This window comes from Schistocerca piceifrons, chromosome 11, assembly GCF_021461385.2.
Source record: "Schistocerca piceifrons isolate TAMUIC-IGC-003096 chromosome 11, iqSchPice1.1, whole genome shotgun sequence".
Lineage (NCBI taxonomy): Eukaryota > Metazoa > Arthropoda > Insecta > Orthoptera > Acrididae > Schistocerca > Schistocerca piceifrons.
In genome coordinates, this window is record NC_060148.1 from 101,194,381 (window position 1) to 101,217,416 (window position 23,036).

Here is a 23,036-nt window from a genome sequence, read left to right on the forward strand (position 1 = left end):
TATCCTAAAGGAAGTCAATCAGAAGATGTGCAGGATGGGTGCGCGAATTATCATCCATGAAGACGAATGCCTCACCCGTATGTAGCCGATATAGTTGTGCTATCGGTCGGAGGATGGCATTGACGTATTGTACAGCCATTACGGCTCCTTCCATGACCACCAGCGACGTACGTCAGCCCCACATAATGCCACCCCAAAGCAGTAGTGAGCCTCCACCTTGCTGCACTCACTGGACAGTGTATCTATCGCGTTCATTCTGACGGGGTTGCCTCCAAACACGTCTCTTACAGTTGTCTGGTTAATGGCATATACGACACTCATTGGGGAAGAGAACGTGATGCCAGTCCAGAGCGGTCCATTCAGCTAGTTGGTGGGCTTATCTGAAACGCGCTGCATGGCGTCGTGGTTACAAAGATGGCCCTCGCCTAGGACATCAGGAGTCAAGGTGCCCATCATGCAGCCTAACGCGACGTCCTGTGGCTGCACGAAAAGCATATTCAACATGGTGGCGCTACTGTCAGGGTACCTCCGAGCCAAACTCCGAAAATAGCGGTAATCCACTGCAGTAGCACTCCTTCGGCGGCCTGAGTGAGGCATGTCATCGACAGTTCCTATCTCTCTCTGTATCTCCTCCATGTCCGAACAACACCGCTTTGGCTCACTCCAAGATGTCTGGACATTTCTCTTGTTGAGAGCCCTTGCTGGTACAAAGTAACAATCCACACGCGATCGAACCCTGGTATTGACCGTCTAGGCATGGTTTAATTACAGACAAAACGAGCTGTATACCTCCTTCCTGGAGGAATGACTGGAACTGATCGGCTGTCGGACGCGTCAATCTATTAGGCGCTGGTCATTCATGGTTGTTTACATTTTTGTGTGGGTTTAGTGACAGCTCTGAACAGTCCTGTTTTCAGGAGTTCTGGGAACTGGGCTGGTTCAAAATTGTTTTTGATGTGTGGAGTAGGATGTAGAATCCCAAAGCACCACACAACAATCTCTAGCGTGAAATGCATCCTCCACAGACAGCAGACAGAACGCTCGCCTAATTGCGCCGTTAGAGCATTCAACACTAATGGCGATGATGTTTTGAGTTTATATTTCATACCATTCCTTGATACCATTTCCTCGGGTTATTGGGGAAACCACATTAAGATGTTGTTTGACAGAATTTTTGGGATTTTGTTTTGGGTGCAAGGAATTAATTACAATTTAATCAAATTTTGACAATTTTCATTCATGTTTCGAATAGTTTCTGTGAATTTTTTGAATGATTTCAGCCAAAAATAACAGAGTTATGCTGTGATGTCCGCTGAAGGTTGTGAGTAGAGAAGTGTGTGTAGCATAGCCATTCCGATATTCATTTGAAATGAAAAAGGTTTTGATTTTACAATAATAACTTATTTCCTAAGAATATGAACCTTAACGCAGGTGAAAATAATGAAAATTACAATGTCTGCAGGCGTTGGAAAAATTTACTTCGATTTTCACAATTTTTTTCTCTAATTATGCAAAGAAAAATACTCTTACAATGTGATATCATCTCACGAATTGTTTCATATAATTTATGGACTTAGTGCTGACGGCAAGTGGAGGCGCCTCCTGAGAGGGAACAATTTTCTGTCCGGCTTGCGTATCTCGGAGAAGGAGAGAGAAAGGCAACGGAAATGAAGACCTCCTGCGGGCAAAGTACGTCGCAGTGAGAATGGAGTGGACTGGGCCTGGGAATGAGCAGCATCTGATGTGGCGCACAGGGCTTTTTACTAGTAAGCGATTCCAGGTTCCAGCCACTGTGTTGCGCGATCGCTTATCTCAGTCTCTGCAATTTCAGTGTTCCTGCAGTGACTGGAAGGAGCGACCGTATTTCGGGTGAAACATTTTAGAAAGACCGAGTGCATCATCTTCCATTACGGTGCCAGTATGGCCACTGGGCGACACGATACGTGACTTGAATTCACTCACTGGGTTTGCGTAAGAGCAAGATTTCTTAGTGCTTCGTTTAAGATCAGATGGCAGAAATACTTCGAACGTCAGACCTATGCAAGGGTTATCGTTGTCGGTGCGGAGGGTGGAGGGGGAAGGAGTGGGGGAGGGAGGGGGTCTCGAGGAAAACTGCGGACAGAGTGGGTGGGAGGCGGCAGACCAGTCCAGTACAAGAGGCGAGTCTCGCTGCCGGCCACCACTGCACTGGCTGCCGCGGCGCCCGACGTGTCTGGTGAGTCTCCACGTACTCCTGCCATCAACGTACGGTAGGTATATACTGTGAGTGTAACTTCGTTCGATTTGGCTGTCTCCTGTTCTCAGTGTTGTCCACACTGAAAAGTGCCGGCTATGTTTCTCTCTTTTCTACATTACTTTCCGCGACCTGTAGCGCGACAGTTCTTATTAAGAACTCCCGTATTGGCTAACATTAGCTCTGAAAGTTACTTACTATTGCTTCTTACAGCACAATTTATGTATTGGTGCTACTAGCAGTGGTTCATGAACGAAAGTTGCTTTTATGTAAACTTGTCGGATCCAAATGACAACTGAAGCAGGCGAGAGTTCCGGAATGAAACTCTCACTCTACAGCGGAGTGTGGGTTGTTATGAAACTTCCTGGGAGATCAAAACTGTCTGCTTAACCGAGACTCGAACTCGGTACCTTTGCCTTTCGCGGGCAAGTAGGAAGGTAGGAGACGAGGTACTGTGAAGCTGTAAGGAGGGGTCGTGAGTCGTGTTTAGGTAGCTCAGTCGGTAGAGCACTTGAAAGTCAAAGGTCCGAGTTCGAGTCTCGGTCCAGCACACAGTTTTAATCTGCAAGGACGTTCCAGAAATAAACCTATTGCTGCTTTCTTGGGTTTGTTACCACTTTGCATAAGTAACCAGCCTTGCTATGGCAGAGACTGGCTTGATAGTACGTCGATCACACATGTTAATCAGGTTTTTGTTTTCTCCACACATTACCCACCCACAAAATTAGTAGGAATTGACCCTCAGCTCAGGTACTGGGTACGTTCTTGGTAACAGCAGTTATAGCCGTATGGCATGCTACTTAGCAACTACTGTAGATCGACCATTACCGGTAGAAGGCAAGGAAGGACTGAAAACTGTACCTCTGAATGTGGATAAACTGAGGAACGAATGCGGTAATATGCCCACATGAGTGTGTTGCACTGTGTCCAGAACATTTCTGATCACCCTCCCATGCATGTGTTGAACAGGTATGTAAGAATACTTAGCATTTATGTGTTGTTGTTGTAGTAATGACGTTAGTAGTAGTAGTAGTAGTAGTAGTAGTAGTAATAGTCTTTAATTAGTAGATCACTTTTTACAGGCATACTGGACACGTCTTGATATTACAATTTAGGAACGATAAATTAATGTAAGTCACATACAGAGACATTTGCAGGCTTATAGGTCTAGAATGGCAGGAGTGCGACAAATAGTTAGCTGTGACCTTATAGTATGAATTAACCTAGCATTTACCGGATATGATTTAGAGATACCACAAAAATCTAAATTAGATGAGTAGATGAAAAGTAGAGCATCCACCCTCCCGAATACAAGGCCAGTCTGTTTAAGACTGTGCTACCTCATTCGGTTTATCTCTTGCGTGCAATACTTCAAGTGGCATGGAGCTAGGTTGGAGGGGTAAGGTGCTGGTGCCCAAATTAAACAGTCTATTACACAATACGAATTCATCAATCAAACTCGATAACTAGAAAAATTACAGAGGTCCATGATTAATGAATTTTGCATGTTATATGAGCCACAGCCTATGAAACGTTAACAAAATTTAACTGTATTTTTACTCTAAGGCCGTCTAGCAACACTACTCACACTTCACAGATCAACAACAGCGGTTGCTTCGAACTTAACACCGAGTGACGCATTCAGTTAAATTCAAACAGAATGAAATAATAGGTCAAAAAATGAAAGAATGAATAAGTGAAATTAAATGTATATCAGGCTTGTAGTCAAATAAATTCTTAGTACACTAACCAATGGCAAAAGGTTTACTAGTTACATAGACAACAAAACCAAAGTATCTTCATGAACAATATGGAGACGCTCTATACAAGCAAAATCTGAAATAAGAGCTGCTTCTACTCATTAAGTTTTCCAACACAATTGTTCAAGAAATCTGACATGATTTAAAATTTACAGTCCTCGCTCCGAGAGACAGTTCGAAGTTACAAATCAGTACCGAAAATCATGATAAGTCACTCAGTTCAAACCGGCGACCTATTGGCTCAATCTATTATTTAACACATCAAACGGGCACGCTAAAAGGCGCCTAGTCTCTACAGTAGTTAATCTTGCACCCGGAACACAAGGAAACAGTGTGCTAATGTAGAGATTAAGATAGTGGACCAACAATAATACTTGTTGTCACACGCGCCAGCACTGTGTGGAACAAATTTTTACGCTCTCTCGGATTCAGGAACTTAGATGACCAAACATCCGCCCCAAGGTAATGGTCTACCTTGGTCCTTTTAAAACAACTTCGTCGTAACTGAAACGTCTTGTTGTTGTGGTCATCAGTACAAAGACTGGTCTGTTGCAGCTCTCCGTGCTACTCTATCCCGTGCAAGGTTCTTCATCTCCAAGTATCTACTGCATCTAACATCCTCCGAATCTGCTTAGTGTATTCATCTCTTGGTCTCCCTCTAAGATTTTTACCCTCCACGCTGCACTCCAATACTAAATTCATGATCCCTTGGCGCCTCTGAAGATGTCCTACCATCGGTCCCTTCTGCTAGTCTAGTTATGCCACAAATTCCTCTTCTCCCCAATTGTATTCAGTACTTCCTCATTAGTTACATGATGTACCCATCTAATCTTCAGCATTCTTCTGTAGGACCGCATTTCGAAAGCTTCTATTCTCTGTTTGTGTAAACTATTTATCGTCCATGTTTCGCTTCCATACATGGCTACACTTCATACAAATACTTTCAGAAAAGTCTTCCTGACCCTTAAATTTATACTTGATGTTAACAGATTTCTCTTCTTCACAAAGGCTTTCCTTGCCTTTGCCAGTCTACATTTTATATCCTCTACTACTTTAAGTGCCTCATTTCCTACTATAATTCCCTCAGCATCACGTCATTTAATTCAACTACATTCCATTATCCTCGTTTTGCTTTACTTGATTTTCATCCTATATCATCCTTTGTGGACACTGTCCATTCAGTCCAACTGCTCTTGCAGGTCCTCTGCTGACTCAGACAGAATTACAATGTTATCAGCAAACGTCAAGGTTTTTATTTCTTCTCCATGGTTTTTAATTCCTACTCCAAATTTATCTTTTGTTTTCTTTACTGCTTGCTCAATGGAACATCGGGGATCGGCTACAACCCTGTCACTTCTTTCCCAACCACTCCTTGCCTTTCATGCCCCTCAACTCTTATAACTGCTAACTGGTTTCTGCAAAAATTGTAAATAGCCTTTCGCTCCCAGTATTTGACAACTGCTACCATCAGAATTTGAAAGAGACTTCCAGTCAACATTGTCAAAAGCTTTCTCTAAGTCTACAAATGCTAGGAACGTAGGTTTACCTTTCCCTAGTGTAAGATAAATCGTTGGGTCAGAATTGCCTCACGTGTTCCAACATTTCTACGGAATCCTAACTGATTTTCCGCGAGGTCGGCTTAACCAGTTTTTCCATTCGTCTGTAAAGAGTTCGTGCCAGTATTTTGCAGCCGTGAAATATTAAACTGATAGTTCCGTTATTTTGACACGTGTCAACACCTGCTTTCTTTGGGATTGGAATGGAATTATTACATTCCTTTTGAAGTCTAAGGGTTCTTCACGTGTCTCATACATCTTGCTTACCAGATGGTAGAGTCTTGTCAGGGCTGGCTCACCCAAGGCTGTCAGTAGTTCTAATGGCATGTTGTCTACTCAAGGGGCCTTGATTCGACGTAGGTTTTTCAGTGCTCTGTCAAGTTCTTCATGCAGTATCATATCTCCCATTTCATATTCACTTACGTCCTCTTCCATTTCCGTAATAATGCCCTCAAGTACATCGCCCTTGTGGAGACCCTCTACATGGTCTCGCCACTTCTCGACCTTGTCTTCTTTGCTTAGAACTGATTTCGATTTGAGCTCTTGATATTCATTTAGATTCATCTTTTCTCCAAAGGTCTCTTTAATTTTCCTGTAGGCGGTATCTATCTTACCACTAGTAATGTATACCTCGAAATCCTCTCATTTGTCCTGTAGCCATCACTGCTTAGCCATTTTTCACTTCCTGTTCTGGCGTTAGTAACTTGCTTATTCTGTATAAGAAATAGTAGTTAATAATAATAGTGATGCTGTCACTGTTAATTGGTAATATTTACTGGCAAAATAAAACCTAACACTAGATTGCGTACTTACAGCTATCCTGTGTGGCCGTTTTTCAGTACGATTTAAAAAGAGAGAAGGATTATTAATTGATCACCGATGCGTCGGTTCTCGATTGTGTTCACGAGACGTACTGATTGATTACGCCAAGGGGTTTTCTTAATTGACCTTTTGACCTGGATTGCCTGCACGCTATCAGAATCTTCGATGAAAATACCTAAGGGTCCTATGTGAATATAAAAATAGAAATGAAAGCAAATTAGTCGAATTTCGTAAGAGAAAGATTAACAGATCGGAAGTTGAACACATTAGTGGTCTCCCAAATAAAATCGAGACACTGCGATAAAGAGCGAACCTGTACAAAGCAAATATACAATTTGAACATCGTTTTTGGTTAGTGAAAAAAGAAAATAAGAAAATTACTCCATCGTAAAATATTAATATATCTTGAACAAATTGGTTTTAAACTTCCAGACACTGACAAGTACAGAATAAGTACATGGGTTACAGCTGATATTTATTTTGTACATGGCGCAGTCCAACAATTGCTGCTTTGTCAGTCCGTTCCTTCTTCACCCGAGCTACCGAGACGTTTCTTCGTTGTTTCACATAATTTTTACGTAAGATAAAAATACAACTGGTGGCAATGCTATGTAGTACGTCTCAACATGTCAGCGACCAAAAGTACCAGAGTAATGAAAGCTCTAGAATATTTCTTAACAAATGATAGATTGTTCTGTCTTCTGTTTCGCTGCTTCTTGTATCAAGCGATGCGGCAATAATTTTAAATATCTGCGCCCAGCGGGTTATAGTGTTTATTTAGAGTATTTAAACGCTGGACACGCGTCTTGGAATAGGCGCACGTTACAAAAACATTTCGTCTCTTTACTCTCGCGCTGTGATGCTGAGCATCTTTATGACAAATACATCATTTGCAAAGTATCTGAAATCCATTAATATTACATTGCTTTCCGAGTGAGGAGCGATGACTCCAAAAAAAAAAAAAAAGGCTCAAATGGCTCTGAGCACTATCGGAGTTAACTTCTGAGGTCACCAGTCCCCTAGAACTTAGAACTACTTAAACCTAACTAACCTAAGGACATCACACACATCCATGCCCGAGGCAGGATTCGAACCTGTGACCGTAGCGGTCGCGCGGTTCCACACTGTAGCGCCTAGAACCGCTCGGCTACCCCGGGCCGGCGTGATGACTCAGTCAGGATCATCGCGACTCACGCGTAGTTGTAATATTATTGCTTTCATCAGTCAAATTAGTATTACTTGCTAGAATTCTTTACAATAGATTTCATATATGACATTAGGCAAAGTGGTTGACATAAAGAGTAACAGGTAAATATATTAGTACGACTGAAAATGATGGTAAATTGTTCATGGAGTAATTACGTGACTATTGAGCCGGACTCGTTCTAATGTATTATACAAGGATAACAGATGTTCATTTCTCGGTAAGAGACAATGAAATTAAGCTAAAAATACACATACATAGATACATTATACATGGCATAATAAATATTAAAAAAATAACAAAGAAATAAATAATTTGACTTCGCAGCAAGTCTGGGAGCAGTGTGCACTCTTGGAAAAATATATTACAAAGAACTGATATTCTTGTTATAAAGTGACATTTACAGGGCCAGCTGGGGTGGCGGAGCGGTTCTAGGCGCTACAGTCTGGAACCGCGTGACCGCTACAGTCGCAGGTTCGAATCCTGCCTCGGGCATGGATGTGTGTGATGTCTTTAGGTTAGTTAGGTTTAAGTAGTTCTCAGTTCTAGAGGACTGATGACCTCAGAAGTTAAGTCCTGTAGTGCTCAGAGCCATTTGAACCATTTTCAGGAATATTTCTGTCGTGGTCTGGACGTAGATTTCTTGCGCTAAACTCTTAGCACTTTACTGATTTATGGCTTTCATGACATGCAAAAAAAAAAAAATGTTTTACTGCGCTTTGGGTAGGTATGACTTGCCCTGGGAGTGGTAGAACTTCAGGTATAATTGGCAGCACTACACTTGAGTGAGGGAAATTGATTATACTTTCATAGTGGAGGAAACGTAGGGCATCAGCTTCACTGTGGAGGTTGAAGTGTTTGTCTGGATATGACGGTGCGTTGGAAATTTGTCGTGGATCAGGAACTGGAAGACTGGTTCTGCAACGTGTTGAGCCGTTTGGTGGCGGTCTGTTTCACTTGATGCATGTTCGAGCATCCAATCATGTTCTCGTACATGAAAAATACAGAGAAAATCTGTATTAGAATGTCCTTATTTACTAATAACTTAGTCTAAAAGAAAAGTGGATTAGGTAAGGATAACAATAACGTTTATGTACATAAGGTCTCATTCTCTTAGGAGTGCTTAGTAATCGTATTTATTTATCTTTCTGGTTTTATTTGGGTCGACAAGTTTTAGTCATTACTTGGCCTGGTCTACAAGTCCGGTAGCAATTGTCAAAGTCGAGTTTGAGACATTTCAGATTAGTGTCTTGATGATTTTATAAGGTATATAAATGCTTAACTCATGGTTTTATCAGATTTTATATCGAAAGTATTTCAAACACATTTGGAGTCCGCGATCGTTGTGCAAAGGAAACTGGATTGTTGGGCACAGCGTACTCTGTGTTACGTCCGTTTGACATAGTCATGTGATAGTAACTTGAAGGCTTCACAACGCTAGCAGCAGTGTTCCGAGAGGGGCAGAACGTTTGGTGCCTACTAACCGTGTCGTGAGTTTTTACAGTTTTTCATCGACTCGGAATTACCGAAGCAGTCAGATGCGGCAACTCCCGTAGCTGTGTCGAAGAATGTGTCTGTGGAAAGGCGTACAATACAGGTTGCGATAAGCACAACAGTTATTCACTTGCACAGTTCGGTTTTCTACATAGTGGCTTCGTGGTGCAAGTACTTATAACATTACTTCACACATGGAATTCCGCACGTGTCCGTGGAGTTATCACCTTTTCATTTCACACGTTATTATTATTTCGTGTGCACATGTATTTGGTCGTCATGTTAAAGTGCACACGCACAAGTTTTATAGGTGTCCGTTTATTACCTGTCTATAGTCGGTTCACACGCAGCAGCATATACGTGTCCATTAATTGATGACTGCATTATTGCTACAAAGTGGAGTAGTTGTTGTTGTTGTGGTCTTCAGTCCTGAGACTGGTTTGATGCAGTTCTCCATGTTACTCTGTCCTGTGCAAGCTTCTTCTATATCTACATCTACATTTATACTCCGCAAGCCACCCAACGGTGTGTGGTGGAGGGCACTTTACGTGTCACTGTCATTACCTCCCTTTCCTGTTCCAGTCGCATATGGTTCGCGGGAAGAACGACTGTCTGAAAGCCTCCCTGCGCGCTGTAATCTCTCTAATTTTACATTCGTGATCTCCTCGGGAGGTATAAGTAGGGGGAAGCAATATATTCGATACCTCATCCTGAAACGCACCCTCTCGAAACCTGGCGAGCAAGCTACACCGCGATGCAGAGCGCCTCTCTTGCACAGTCTGCCACTTGAGTTTATTAAACATCTCCGTAACGCTATCACGGTTACCAAATAACCCTGTGACGAAACGCGCCGCTCTTCTTTGGATCTTCTCTATCTCCTCCGTCAAACAGATCTGGCACGGATCCCACACTGATGAGCAATACTCAAGTATGGGTCGAACGAGTGCTTTGTAAGCCACCTCCTTTGTTGATGGACTACATTTTCTAAGCACTCTCCCAATGAATCTCAACCTGGTACCCGCCTTACCAACAATTAATTTTATATGATCATTCCACTTCAAATCGTTCCGCACGCATACTCCCAGATATTTTACAGAAGTAACTGCTACCAGTGTTTGTTCCGCTATCATATAATCATACAATAAAGGATCCTTCTTTCTATGTATTCGCAATACATTACATTTGTCTATGTTAAGGGACAGTTTCCACTCCCTGCACCAAGTGCCTATCCGTTGCAGATATTCCTGCATTTCGCTACAATTTTCTAATGCTGCCACTTCTCTGTATTCTACAGCATCATCCGCGAAAAGCCGCATGGAACTTCCGACACTATCTACTAGGTCATTTATATACACTCCTGGAAATGGAAAAAAGAACACATTGACACCGGTGTGTCAGACCCACCATACTTGCTCCGGACACTGCGAGAGGGCTGTACAAGCAATGATCACACGCACGGCACAGCGGACACACCAGGAACCGCGGTGTTGGCCGTCGAATGGCGCTAGCTGCGCAGCATTTGTGCACCGCCGCCGTCAGTGTCAGCCAGTTTGCCGTGGCATACAGAGCTCCATCGCAGTCTTTAACACTGGTAGCATGTCGCGACAGCATGGACGTGAACCGTATGTGCAATTGACGGACTTTGAGCGAGGGCGTATAGTGTGCATGCGGGAGGCCGGGTGGACGTACCGCCGAATTGCTCAACACGTGGGGCGTGAGGTCTCCACAGTACATAGATGTTGTCGCCAGTGGTCGGCGGAAGGTGCACGTGCCCGTCGACCTGGGACCGGACCGCAGCGACGCACGGATGCACGCCAAGACCGTAGGATCCTACGCAGTGCCGTAGGGGACCGCACCGCCACTTCCCAGCAAATTAGGGACACTGTTGCTTCTGGGGTATCGGCGAGGACCATTCGCAGCCGTCTCCATGAAGCTGGGCTACGGTCCCGCACACCGTTAGGCCGTCTTCCGCTCACGCCCCAACATCGTGCAGCCCGCCTCCAGTGGTGTCGCGACAGGCGTGAATGGAGGGACGAATGGAGACGTGTCGTCTTCAGCGATGAGAGTCGCTTCTGCCTTGGTGCCAATGATGGTCGTATGAGTGTTTGGCGCCGTTTAGGTGAGCGCCACAATCAGGACTGCATACGACCGAGGCACACAGGGCCAACACCCGGCATCATGGTGTGGGGAGCGATCTCCTACACTGGCCGTACACCACTGGTGATCGTCGAGGGGACACTGAATAGTGCATGGTACATCCAAACCGTCATCGAACCCATCGTTCTACCATTCCTAGACCGGCAAGGGAACTTGCTGTTCCAACAGGACAATGCACGTCCGCATGTATCCCGTGCCACCCAACGTGCTCTAGAAGGTGTAAGTCAACTACCCTGGCCAGCAAGATCTCCGGATCTGTCCCCCATTGAGCATGTTTGGGACTGGATGAAGCGTCGTCTCACGCGGTCTGCACGTCCAGCACGAACGCTGGTCCAACTGAGGCGCCAGGTGGAAATGGTATGGCAAGCCGTTCCACAGGACTACATCCAGCATCTCTACGATCGTCTCCATGGGAGAATAGCAGCCTGCATTGCTGCGAAAGGTGGATATACACTGTACTAGTGCCGACATTGTGCATGCTCTGTTGCCTGTGTCTATGTGCCTGTGGTTCTGTCAGTGTGATCATGTGATGTATCTGACCCCAGGAATGTGTCAATAAAGTTTCCCCTTCCTGGGACAATGAATTCACGGTGTTCTTATTTCAATTTCCAGGAGAAGTATATTGTGAAAAGCAATGGTCCCATAACACTCCCCTGTGGCACGCCAGAGGTTAGTTTAACGTCTGTAGACGTCTCTCCATTGACAACAACATGCTGTGTTCTGTTTGTTAAAAACTCTTCAATCCATCCACACAGCTGGTCTGATATTCCGTAGGCTCTTACTTTGTTTATCAGGCGACAGTGCGGAACTGTATCGAACGCCTTCCGGAAGTCAAGAAAAATAGCATCTACCTGGGAGCCTGTATCTAATATTTTCTGGGTCTCATGAACAAATAAAGCGAGTTGGGTCTTACACGATCGCTGTTTCCGGAATCCATGTTGATTCCTACATAGTAGATTCTGGGTTTCCAAAAACGACATGATACTCGAGCAAAAAACATGTTCTAAAGTTCTACAACAGATCGACGTCAGAGATATAGGTCTATAGTTTTGCGCATCTGCTCGACGACCCTTCTTGAAGACTGGGACTACCTGTGCTCTTTTCCAATCATTTGGAACCCTCCGTTCCTCTAGAGACTTGCGGTACACGGCTGTTAGAAGGGGGGCAAGTTCTTTCGCGTACTCTGTGTAGAATCGAATTGGTATCCCGTCAGGTCCAGTGGACTTTCCTCTATTGAGTGATTCCAGTTGCTTTTCTATGCCTTGGACACTTATTTCGATGTCAGCCATTTTTTCGTTTGTGCGAGGATTTAGAGAAGGGAATGCAGTGCGGTCTTCCTCTGTGAAACAGCTTTGGAAAAAGGTGTTTAGTATTTCAGCTTTACGCGTGTCATCCTCTGTTTCAATGCCATCATCATCCCGGAGTGTCTGGATATGCTGTTTCGAGCCACTTACTGATTTAACGTAAGACCAGAACTTCCTAGGATTTTCTGTCAAGTCGGTACATAGAATTTTACTTTCGAATTCACTGAACGCTTCACGCATAGCCCTCCTTACGCTAACTTTGACATCGTTTAGCTTCTGTTAGTCTGAGAGGTTTTGGCTGCGTTTAAACTGGGAGTGAAGCTCTCTTTGCTTTCGCAGTAGTTTCCTAACTTTGTTGTTGTACCACGGTGAGTTTTTCCCGTCCCTCACAGTTTTACTCGGCACGTACCTGTCTAAAACGCGTTTTACGATTGCCTTGAACTTTTTCCATAAACACTCAACATTGTCAGTGTCGGAACAGAAATTTTCGTTTTGATCTGTTAGGTAGTCTGAAATCTGCCTTCTATTACTCTTGCTAAACAGATAAACCTTCCTCCCTTTTTTTATATTCCTATTAACTTCCATATTCAGGGATGCTGCAACGGCATTATGATCACTGATTCCCTGTTTTGCACTTAAAGAGTCGAAAAGTTCGGGCCTGTTTGTTATCAGTAGGTCCAAGATGTTATATCCACGAGTCGGTTCTCTGTTTAATTGCTCGAGGTAATTTTCGGATAGTGCACTCAGTATAATGTCACTCGATGCTCTGTCCCTACCACCCGTCCTAAACTTCTGAGTGTCCCAGTCTATATCTGGTAAACTAAAATCTCCACCTAAGACTATAACATACTGAGAAAATTTATGTGAAATGTATTCCAAATTTTCTCTCAGTGGTTCTGCCACTAATGCTGCTGAGTCGGGAGGTCGGTAAAAGGAGCCAATTATTAACCTAGCTCGGTTGTTGAGTGTAACCTCCACCCATAATAATTCACAGGAACTATCCACTTCTACTTCACTACAGGATAAACTACTACTAACAGCGACGAACACTCCACCACCGGTTTCATGCAATCTATCCTTTCCAAACACCGCCTGTGCCTTTGTAAAAATTTCGGCAGAATTTATCTCTGGCTTAAGCCAGCTTTCTGTACCTATAACGATTTCAGCTTCGGTGCTTTCTATCAGCACTTGAAGTTCTGGTACTTTACCAACGCAGCTTCGACAGTTGACAATTATAATACCGATTGCTGCTTGGTCCCCACATGTCCTGACTTTGCCCCACACCCGTTGAGGCTGTTGCCCTTTCTGCACTTGCCCGAGGCCATCTAACCTAAAAAACCGCCCAGCCCACGTCACACAACCCCTGCTACCCGTGTAGCCGCTTGTTGCGTGTAGTGGACTCCTGACCTATCCAGCGGAACCCGAAACCCCACCACCCTATGGCGCAAGTCGAGGAATCTGCAGCCCACACGGTCGCAGAACCGTCTCAGCCTCTGATTCAGACCCTCCACTCGGCTCTGTACCAAAGGTCCGCAGTCAGTCCTTTCGACGATGCTGCAGATGGTGAGCTCTGCTTTCATCCCGCTAGCGAGACTGGCAGTCTTCACCAAATCAGATAGCCGCTGGAAGCCAGAGAGGATTTCCTCCGATTCATAGCGACACACATCATTGGTGCCGACATGAGCGACCACCTGCAGATGGATGCACCCTGTACCCTTCATGGCATCCGGAAGGACCCTTTCCACATCTGGAATGACTCCCCCCGGTATGCACACGGAGTGCACATTGGTTTTCTTCCGCTCTCTTGCTGCCATTTCCCTAACGGGCCCCATTACGCGCCTGACGTTGGAGCTCTCAACTACCAGTAAGCGCACCCTCTGCGACCGCCCGGATCTTGCAGACTGAGGGGCAACCTCTGGAACAGGACATGCAGCCATGTCAGGCCGAAGATCAGTATCAGCCTGAGACAGAGCCTGAAACTGGTTCGTCAGACAAACTGGAGAGGCCTTCCGTTCAGCCCTCCGGAATGTCTTTCGCCCCCTGCCACACCTTGAGACGACCTCCCACTCTACCACAGGTGAGGGATCAGCCTCAATGCGGGCAGTATCACGGGCAATCACAGTCGTAGTCCGATCGGGGGATGCGTGGGACGAGCTGGCCGTCCCCGACAAACCCCCATCCGGACCCCCACAGTGATGCCCATTGGCAAGAGCCTCAAGCTGTGTGATTGAAGCCAACACTGCCTGAAGCTGGGAGCGAAGGGATGCCAACTCAGCCTGCATCCGAACACAGCAGTTGCAGTCCCTATCCATGCTAAAAACTGTTTTGCAAAGAACGTCTGAACTAATCTACAGAGAGCGCAAACAAATCGACAATATTTAAACGGTTATTAAAATACAAGATTGCCTAGTAAATGCAGTAATGCTGCTACTTGCGCACTGCTGACACTGCTCGGCGGCGGAAGGAGACTACGCGATTTTACACTATTCAGGTACTAAAACGCGATGCTACAACTCTCAAATACTATAATACGCCCGAAATTTATGAATTAAACAATGCAAGTACGAAAAACACGCAAAGAAATTAAGAATTAAACTATGTAACAAATGAGTGAGCTAGGAGTATACGACTTGCTGCTGCAGCTGCTTATCCAAAGGCGGCAGGGAGCACACTGACTGTGACCAACCGACACTGCCCGCTCAAAAAAAAAAAAAAAAAAAAACACAAAAAAAACAGACAAATGAGTACGCGAATTTACACTATTCAGGTACTAAAACGCGATGCTACAACTCTCAAATACTATAATACGCCCGAAATTTATGAATTAAACAATGCAAGTACGAAACACACGCAAAGAAATTAAGAATTAAACTATGTAACAAATGAGTGAGCTAGGAGTATACGACTTGCTGCTGCAGCTGCTTATCCAACGGCGGCAGGGAGCACAATGACTGACCAACCGACACTGGCCGTTCAAAACAAAAACAGAAGACAAACGACTACGCGAATTTACTCTATTCAGGTACTAAAACGGGATGGTAGAACTCTTAAATACTATAATACGCCCGAAATTTATGAATTAAACAATGCAAGTACGAAAAACACGCAAAGAAATTAAGAATTAAACTATGTAACAAATGAGTGAGCTAGGAGTATACGACTTGCTGGTGCAGCAGCTTATCCAACGGCGGCAGGGAGCACACTTCATCTCCCAGTACCTACGGCAACCTACATCCTTCTCAATCTGCTTGGTGTATTCGTCTCTTGGTCTCCCTCTACGATTTTATGCTCTACGCTGCCCTCCAATACTAAATTGGTGATCCCTTGATGCCTCAGAACATGTCCTACCAACCGATCCCTTCTTCTAGTCAAGTTGTGCCACAAACTTCTCTTCTCCCCAATCCTATTCAGTACCTCCTCATTAGTTATGTGATCTACCTATCTAATCTTCAGCATTCTTCTGCAGCACCATGTTTCAAAAGTTTCTATTCTCTTCCTGTCCAAAATATTTATCGTCCATGTTTCACTTCCATACATGGCTACGCTTCATACAAATACTTCCAGAAACGACTTCCTGACACTTAAATCTATACGCGGTGTTAGCAAATTTCTCTGCTTCAGAAAGGCTTTCCTTGCCATTGCCAGTCTACATTTTATATCCTCTCTACTTCGACCATCATCAGTTATTTCCTCCCCAAATAGCAAAACTCCTTTACTACCTTAAGTGTCTCATTTCCTACTATAATACCCTCAGCATCCCCCGACTTAATTCGACCACATTACATTATCCTCGTTTTGCTTTTGTTGATGTTCATCTTGTATCCTCCAAGACACTATCCATTCCGTTCAACTGCTCTTCCAAGTTCTTTGCTGTCTCTGACAGAATTACAATGTCATCGGCGAACCTCAAAGTTTTTATTTCTTCTCCATGGATTTTAATTCCTACTCCGAATTTTTCTTTTGTTTCCTTCACTGCTTGCTCAATATACAGATTGAATAACATCGGGGAGAGGCTACTAACCTTTGTCACTCCCTTCCCAACCACTGCCTCCCTTTCATGTCCCTCGACTCTTATAACTGCCGTCTGGTTTCTGTACAAATTGTAAATAGCCTTTCGCTCCCTGTATTTTACCCCTGCCACCTTTAGAATTTGAAAGAGAGTATTCCAGTCAACATTGTCAAATGCTTTCTCTAAGTGTATAAATGCTAGAAACGTAGGTTTGCCTTTCCTTAATCTAGCTTATAAGATAAGTCGTAGGGTCAGTATCGTCTCACGTGTTCCAATGTTTTTACGGAGTCCAAACTGATCTTCCCCGAGGTCGGCTTCTACTAGTTTTTCCATTCGTCTGTAAAGAACTCGCGTTAGTATTTTGCAGCAGTGACTTATTAATCTGATAGTTCGGTAATTTTCACATCTGTCAACACCTGCTTTCTCTGGGATTGGAATTATTACATTCTTCTTGAAGTTTGAGGGTATTTCATCTGTCTCATATATCTTGATCACCAGATGGTAGAGTTTTGTCAGGACTGGCTCTCCCAAGACTGTCAGTAGTTCTAAGGGAATGTTGTCTACTCCCGGGGCCTTATTTCGACTCAGGTCTTTCGGTGCTCTGGCAAACTCTTCACGCAGAATCATATCTCCGATTTCATCTTCATCTACATCCTGTTCCATTTCCAATCCTTAAAACTGGGTTTCCATCTGAGCTCTTGGTATTCATACAAGTGGTTCTCTTTCCTCCAAAGGTCTCTTTAATTTTCCTGTAGGCAGTATCTATCTTACCCCCCCCCCCCCCCCCCCCCGAGAGATCAGCCTCTACATCCTTACATTTGTCCTCTAGCCATGTCTGCTTAGCCATTTTGCACTTCCTGTCAATCTCATTTTTGAGACGTTTGTATTCCTTTTTGCCTGCTTCATTTATTGCATTTTTATATTTTCTCCTTTCATCAATTAAATTCAATATTTCTTCTGTTAGCCAAGGATTTTTACTAGCCCTCGTCTTTTTACCTGCTTGATCCTCTGCTACCTTCACTACTTCATCCCTCAAAGCTACCCATTCTTCTTCTGCTGTATTTCTTTCCCCCATTCCTGTCAATTGTTCCCTTATGGTCTCCCTGAAACTCTGTACAACCTCTGGTTCTTTCAGTTTATCCAGGTCCCATCTCCTTAAAATCCCACCTTTTTGCAGTTTCTTCAGTTTTAATCTACAGTTCATGACTAATTGATTGTGGTCAGAGTCCACATCTGCCCCTGTAAATGTCTTACAATTTGAGACCTGCTTCCTAAATCTCTGTCTTACCATTATATAATCTATCTGAAACCGATCAGTATCTCCAGGCTTCTTCCATGTATACAACCTTCTTTTATGATTCTTGAACCAAGTGTTAGCTATGATTAAGTTGTGCTCTGTGCAAAATTCTACCAGGCGGCTTCCTCTTTCATTTCTTACCCCCAATCCATAGTCACCTACTACCGAATTAACATTCGGCATACATATTATGTCTAAATATTATTTACAAAGGAAAAATAATCTCTATGACTACAAGGTCTGACGGAAAAAAGTGTCTCTTATTCATAGTTCGTGCTTCCAAAGTACTTTAGGTTTAGGGCATACACCTTGTTCGAAAACTTGTTACTCTTCTCTTTTTACAATAATTACTCTTTTCTCAAGTTCAGCTCTTATTTTTTTCTGTGTTAATTACGTCGTTTGTTTGAAGACATAGTCATTATGGCTTCGCTTATGGGATGAACAGTTCATGTTCAAGTTTCCATTAGGGAAATTGGGAAGCTTTGTATTCTCTGTCGTGCAGTTGCACATAACAAACCTTAATTGAATTCGCGGTTCGCGGAGAATATGCATATTCTGTCAACAACTAAAGTTTCACGACCATCCATACGTACAGTCTGTACGTATCAAGCTTGCTGTCAGTCGGTAAAGTTCACTTCTCCACTAGATAAAGTAGGAAGATAAGGATACTGATTAGAGGAAAACAGAATAGACTTTTATGGGGTGAAAAGATCTTAAGTCAAACTTTTAATGATGTATGAAATGATGAGCATAACATAAATTGTGCCTTATCACGCTAGTTTTTCATGATAAGTAGTTAGCGTAATTAAATCGATACAGTAGTCTCAGTATCGTCCGATCCAGCTCTCCAAGCATTTCTCTATACATATCTAAAATTACTTATACCATGCATTAGCAGTGAACAGTGTCTGTTAGCTATCTTCTGTTCTGGGTATCGCAAAATTGGGTTCCCAAAAATTTTTTTTAAAAAACATAAAAAATACTTCTGGTACTAAATTATTTTACTTATAATTGATCTTTGTAAATATTTCAGCTGCACTCTGCCGTAAAATTCCTATGAGCGCATACGGTTTTCTCGGTACAGTAATAAGAGTAATTGAGTTGCACACTTCTTTCCTGCTACCTGGATCGTTATTGATTTATTTGACACATATATGCTAAGCTGCGGTCTGTATCAACTGCTTTTCACAGGTGGTCTCATAAAAATTGCTATCAAACACTCCTTATACATAACATAACATTTCCCTCCTAAGAGTAAGCGACCTTAATCAACTTTTATTTACGAAATACCATTCTGGTCCGAATGATCATTTTAATTTATTTCACTCAAGAGGAGAGAGCTTTGTTATACTTAAAACTGGTAATATCAGGTGGCACTTAGCACGTCCCTCCTATATTATTTGTTTTTCAGCTCTTTGGCGGTCGCTGCTCATGGCTCAATTAACTTAAAACTTACATCTAAGGCAAATCTTGCTCTCCTACAATAAATCTATTTCATTTCAGGCACACACATAAATAACTTCTCTTGTGGAGGCAGGTGGACAGGGTGTTAGTCCTGTGCAATATTCTTATGTACACTTATATATATATATATATATATATATATATATATATATATATATATATATATATAAAGTCTGCATGATGAAACAATCCTTTTATGCATCCAGACACAGGGTCAGCTAATAGATAGCAACCAATGTGCGGCTTTTTTAGTATAATAAATGGTCCTTCATACAAGCACTGCCACTTCCAATTCTTATGATAAGTCAAAAATGGTTTGAAGTCGGTCTTTAAAAGCACTCGTTCGTTTACATAATACGATAAGACTTTGGTAATGTTTTTGTCATGGGCCTTTTTTCTTAGGTTGGCATGAGTGATTAAAGATATGAGAGCTTGTCTTAACTTGTCGTCTAATGTTACTTCAGGGTGTTGTAATTTTGTTCCGCAGCTTCCCTGTGGAGGCATAAAGAAGCTGCTACTAGTTTTCCGACATAGGTGGAGTTGAAATGTCAGTTAATTTTACTTGAGTAGTAGGCTCAAAACTTGCGTTCGTATACCATACGAAATGTGCTTCACTTAATTGCGTGTCATTTGACATTGCGTTTGATGCTTGGTTCGCCTCCATGTAAAAACATTGTCGGGTTTCCTTGGCTATTGTGACTGGCGGTGTTAAGAAAAGCATGCGACGGATTGTCCTGATTATTGTTCCTGAACTGTTGGTTGAGTTGGTGAGAAAGTGTCGCATTTTGAGGCTGCAAAGAATTCTTTTGATGTGGGAGAGTGAAGTGACTTGGCTGACTATACTGTTGTGGCCCGATATAATTGTTCCATTTCTTTCCCTTGTGACACTTTCCATTACATTTTGTAGTGGGACGAAATTAAACGTCACCCATCCACCAAGTCAGCCCAGTTTGCAGGTGACTATAAGTTTAATTTAGTTTTTGTTTATGTGTTTTCTTATTATTTATAATAGATGTGAATTATCTAAAAGTTTTGTATTTTTTTTATGTGTTTCATGTACGGAGAGATCGGCGCAACGAACGGGGACAGCACCTTCGTTGCCGCGACCAGAGAGGAAATTGCTGGCCGCTATACGTCGCGGGTCGACAGCCAAGGAGCAACAGAAGATCCTGGAACTGAGTTGTTGCGTCGTGTTTCTAAAAAATTAAAAATGAATTTTTATACTCTTTTTGTACAACAATGACGTCATAATGATCTTAACCTTATTGAAAAGTTAGTCACTGTCTGTCAACGCTCAAGTTCACATCTGTATGTGTAGGAAGCTAATAAAATAGTGTATGTTACTAAAGGTGAAACACGTGTCTTGAAGATTTATTTATGAAGAGTTATGTGAACGGATTAATAATATATTTGACAAGATTATTGATTCAGACAGCGTTGGCCGAAACTTTGAATCTAAAAGTTTATTTAATGTGTGATTCTGATATCGATTAGATCAAGATAACGTGTGTCGATATAATTTTCTGAGGAGAAACAAACGAACTTTAAATTCGAAAAAGTTACGAAAACCAATTGGCCCAAGTGATGTAATTCTCTGCACACGACTCAACTGATGTTTTACAGTTTCGTTCAAGAACCATTCTATGACAATTTAAAAAAGAATATGAATCATTTTTGAAGTGGGTTGTAACTGACGTAGGTGACGAAGTCTACACATGGTCATATAACAAACGAAAACCTAATAAAACGTCGTTACACCACACCGTGGCGACCTTAGAAACAGGACTTGTGTGCAACTAAGGCACACAGGTACGAAACAAAGCATCAAGAGTCCTTCGGAAGTCAACGCGAGTTTTCGTGGAGCCTTCACCAGCCAGCGGCGACTTCGCGGGTGTGGGCATCTGACGGAGTGCAGCCAAGCAGTACGGTCACGCAGTTGTTCCACGAGAAGGCGCGTCTGTTGGGCAGCAGCTGAACGCTGCAAAACCCGACAACCTTTTTTCTCACTAAACTAATAGGCCCAGTACGTCAGCTGCGGGGTGTTCCTCCGGCTGGTATTAGAGGTGTTGCTGAGGGCTTCGCCTGTCTACGGCGGTGCCGGGCGTGGTTGCAGCCAGCGACGTTTCCGGTGTTCGACTCAGCGTCCTGCCGGTTGCGGAAGCGGGGTCGCAGCATCTCAGCGGCTGCATCGACGGCTGTTACATCTGCAGCCCATAGCAGCACACTGATCATCGAGAACTACAAATTACAATATTAGTGTCCGGTGAGTTTGTTTCAAGTTGGAAGTGGAGTGTTGTACATAGGAAGTGTGCTTTTATAGGATTGTTGATTACAAGTCTGCGTGTGTAAATAGTTAATATCTTACAATAATGTCGGGAAGTGAAATGTCAGACGAAGAGCAATCTATGTCCGATAGGAGCATGAGATCCCTTTTTAGGGCGATAGCGAAATTAAAACAATCTAACGGGGATTTCCTAGCTGAATTAAAACAGTCTAACGAAGAATCTACTGCTAGATTAAAAGAGGAATTAAAACAGTCTAACGAAGAATCTATGGCTAGATTAAAACAGTCTAACGAAGAATCTATGGCTAGATTAAAACAGTCTAACGAAGAATCTATGGCTAGATTAAAACAGTCTAATGAGGAATCTACTGCTAGATTGAAACAGGAACTAAAACAGGAATTAAAACAGTCTAACGAGGAATCTACTGCTAGACTTAAAGGGGAGCTAACAAAGTCAACAGACAGGTTGCAGGAATATCTTAATGAAACCAGTCGAGAATTAAGTGATAAAATAGAGTCTTCTAAAGTTGAAATGCAGGAAAAATTAGTAGGACTTAGTAATAAGATTGCTGATAATTGTAAAAGGTTAGAAGAACATATCCAGGAATCGCGCGAGGAAAAAGCTCGCATGCGACACGATATTACTGACTTATCCGAGAGACTAGATAGTGTCAATATCTTAGTTGTAAATGAAATACAGAAAAATAACGATATGTTACGAGATGAATTTTCTATGCAAACAGAAACTGTTCGCAGAGAATTATTGAAATCTATTAAAGAGGTCTCTACCAAACCTGTAGAGATTTCTTCAATAGATAATGTAGAATTAGAGACATTAACCCATCAAGTAGAAAAGGACCATACCGAAATCGAAAACATGAAATTTTTAATTACTGAAATATGCAGTAACCTTGAGACTGCCAAAGATAATAACATTGATGAAGGTACAGAGCGTTCACATCGTGAGCACAGTGAAGAATCGATATTAGCTAATCGCGTATCCAATACAGAAATGCGGATACAGGAAATTACTAAACGGTTATCGGAATTAGATAATAACGAGAACATTTCAGGTAGCAGAGGTAATAACATAATCAGAGACAACAGTCGCATCGAATTTGCTAGCACGGACGACAACAATATGAATAAGGCAATCACGGCAAGCCAATCCGATGCAACTCCGTCTCTGCAAGCTAAACAAAATCCGACTATTTCTCTCGCAGAATGTCTGGATGACATAACAACAAATTCAAATGTAGCAAGTCGATTTCCTGTATTCAAACCAGGAGGCGAACTGCACCCTATAATCTTTATAAAAGCTTTTGAAACATCATTATCTCCTAAATGGAGTAATGAAAAACGCATTCAATTTGTAATAGGACATTTAGAAGCAGAAGCTGCGGAATGGGCAGTACTGCATAGAACTGAATTCAGGGATTGGGATGATTTTGT

General features: G+C 42.8%; 1 protein-coding gene across 4 annotated transcripts in view; it reads left to right on the plus strand.

Moving 5' to 3' along the window:
* The first annotated feature begins 2,131 nt into the window (after window positions 1-2,131).
* LOC124720195 (poly [ADP-ribose] polymerase tankyrase-1-like) overlaps window positions 2,132-23,036 on the plus strand; it is a 74,282-nt gene continuing 53,377 nt past the window's right edge. For 3 of the 4 annotated variants that reach the window (XM_047245519.1, XM_047245518.1, XM_047245516.1), the window contains exon 1: window positions 2,132-2,249. The gene's annotated coding sequence lies outside the window, so the exon portion shown is untranslated. The remainder of the gene's footprint in view (window positions 2,250-23,036) is intronic. The other variant, XM_047245517.1, reaches the window with a different exon arrangement.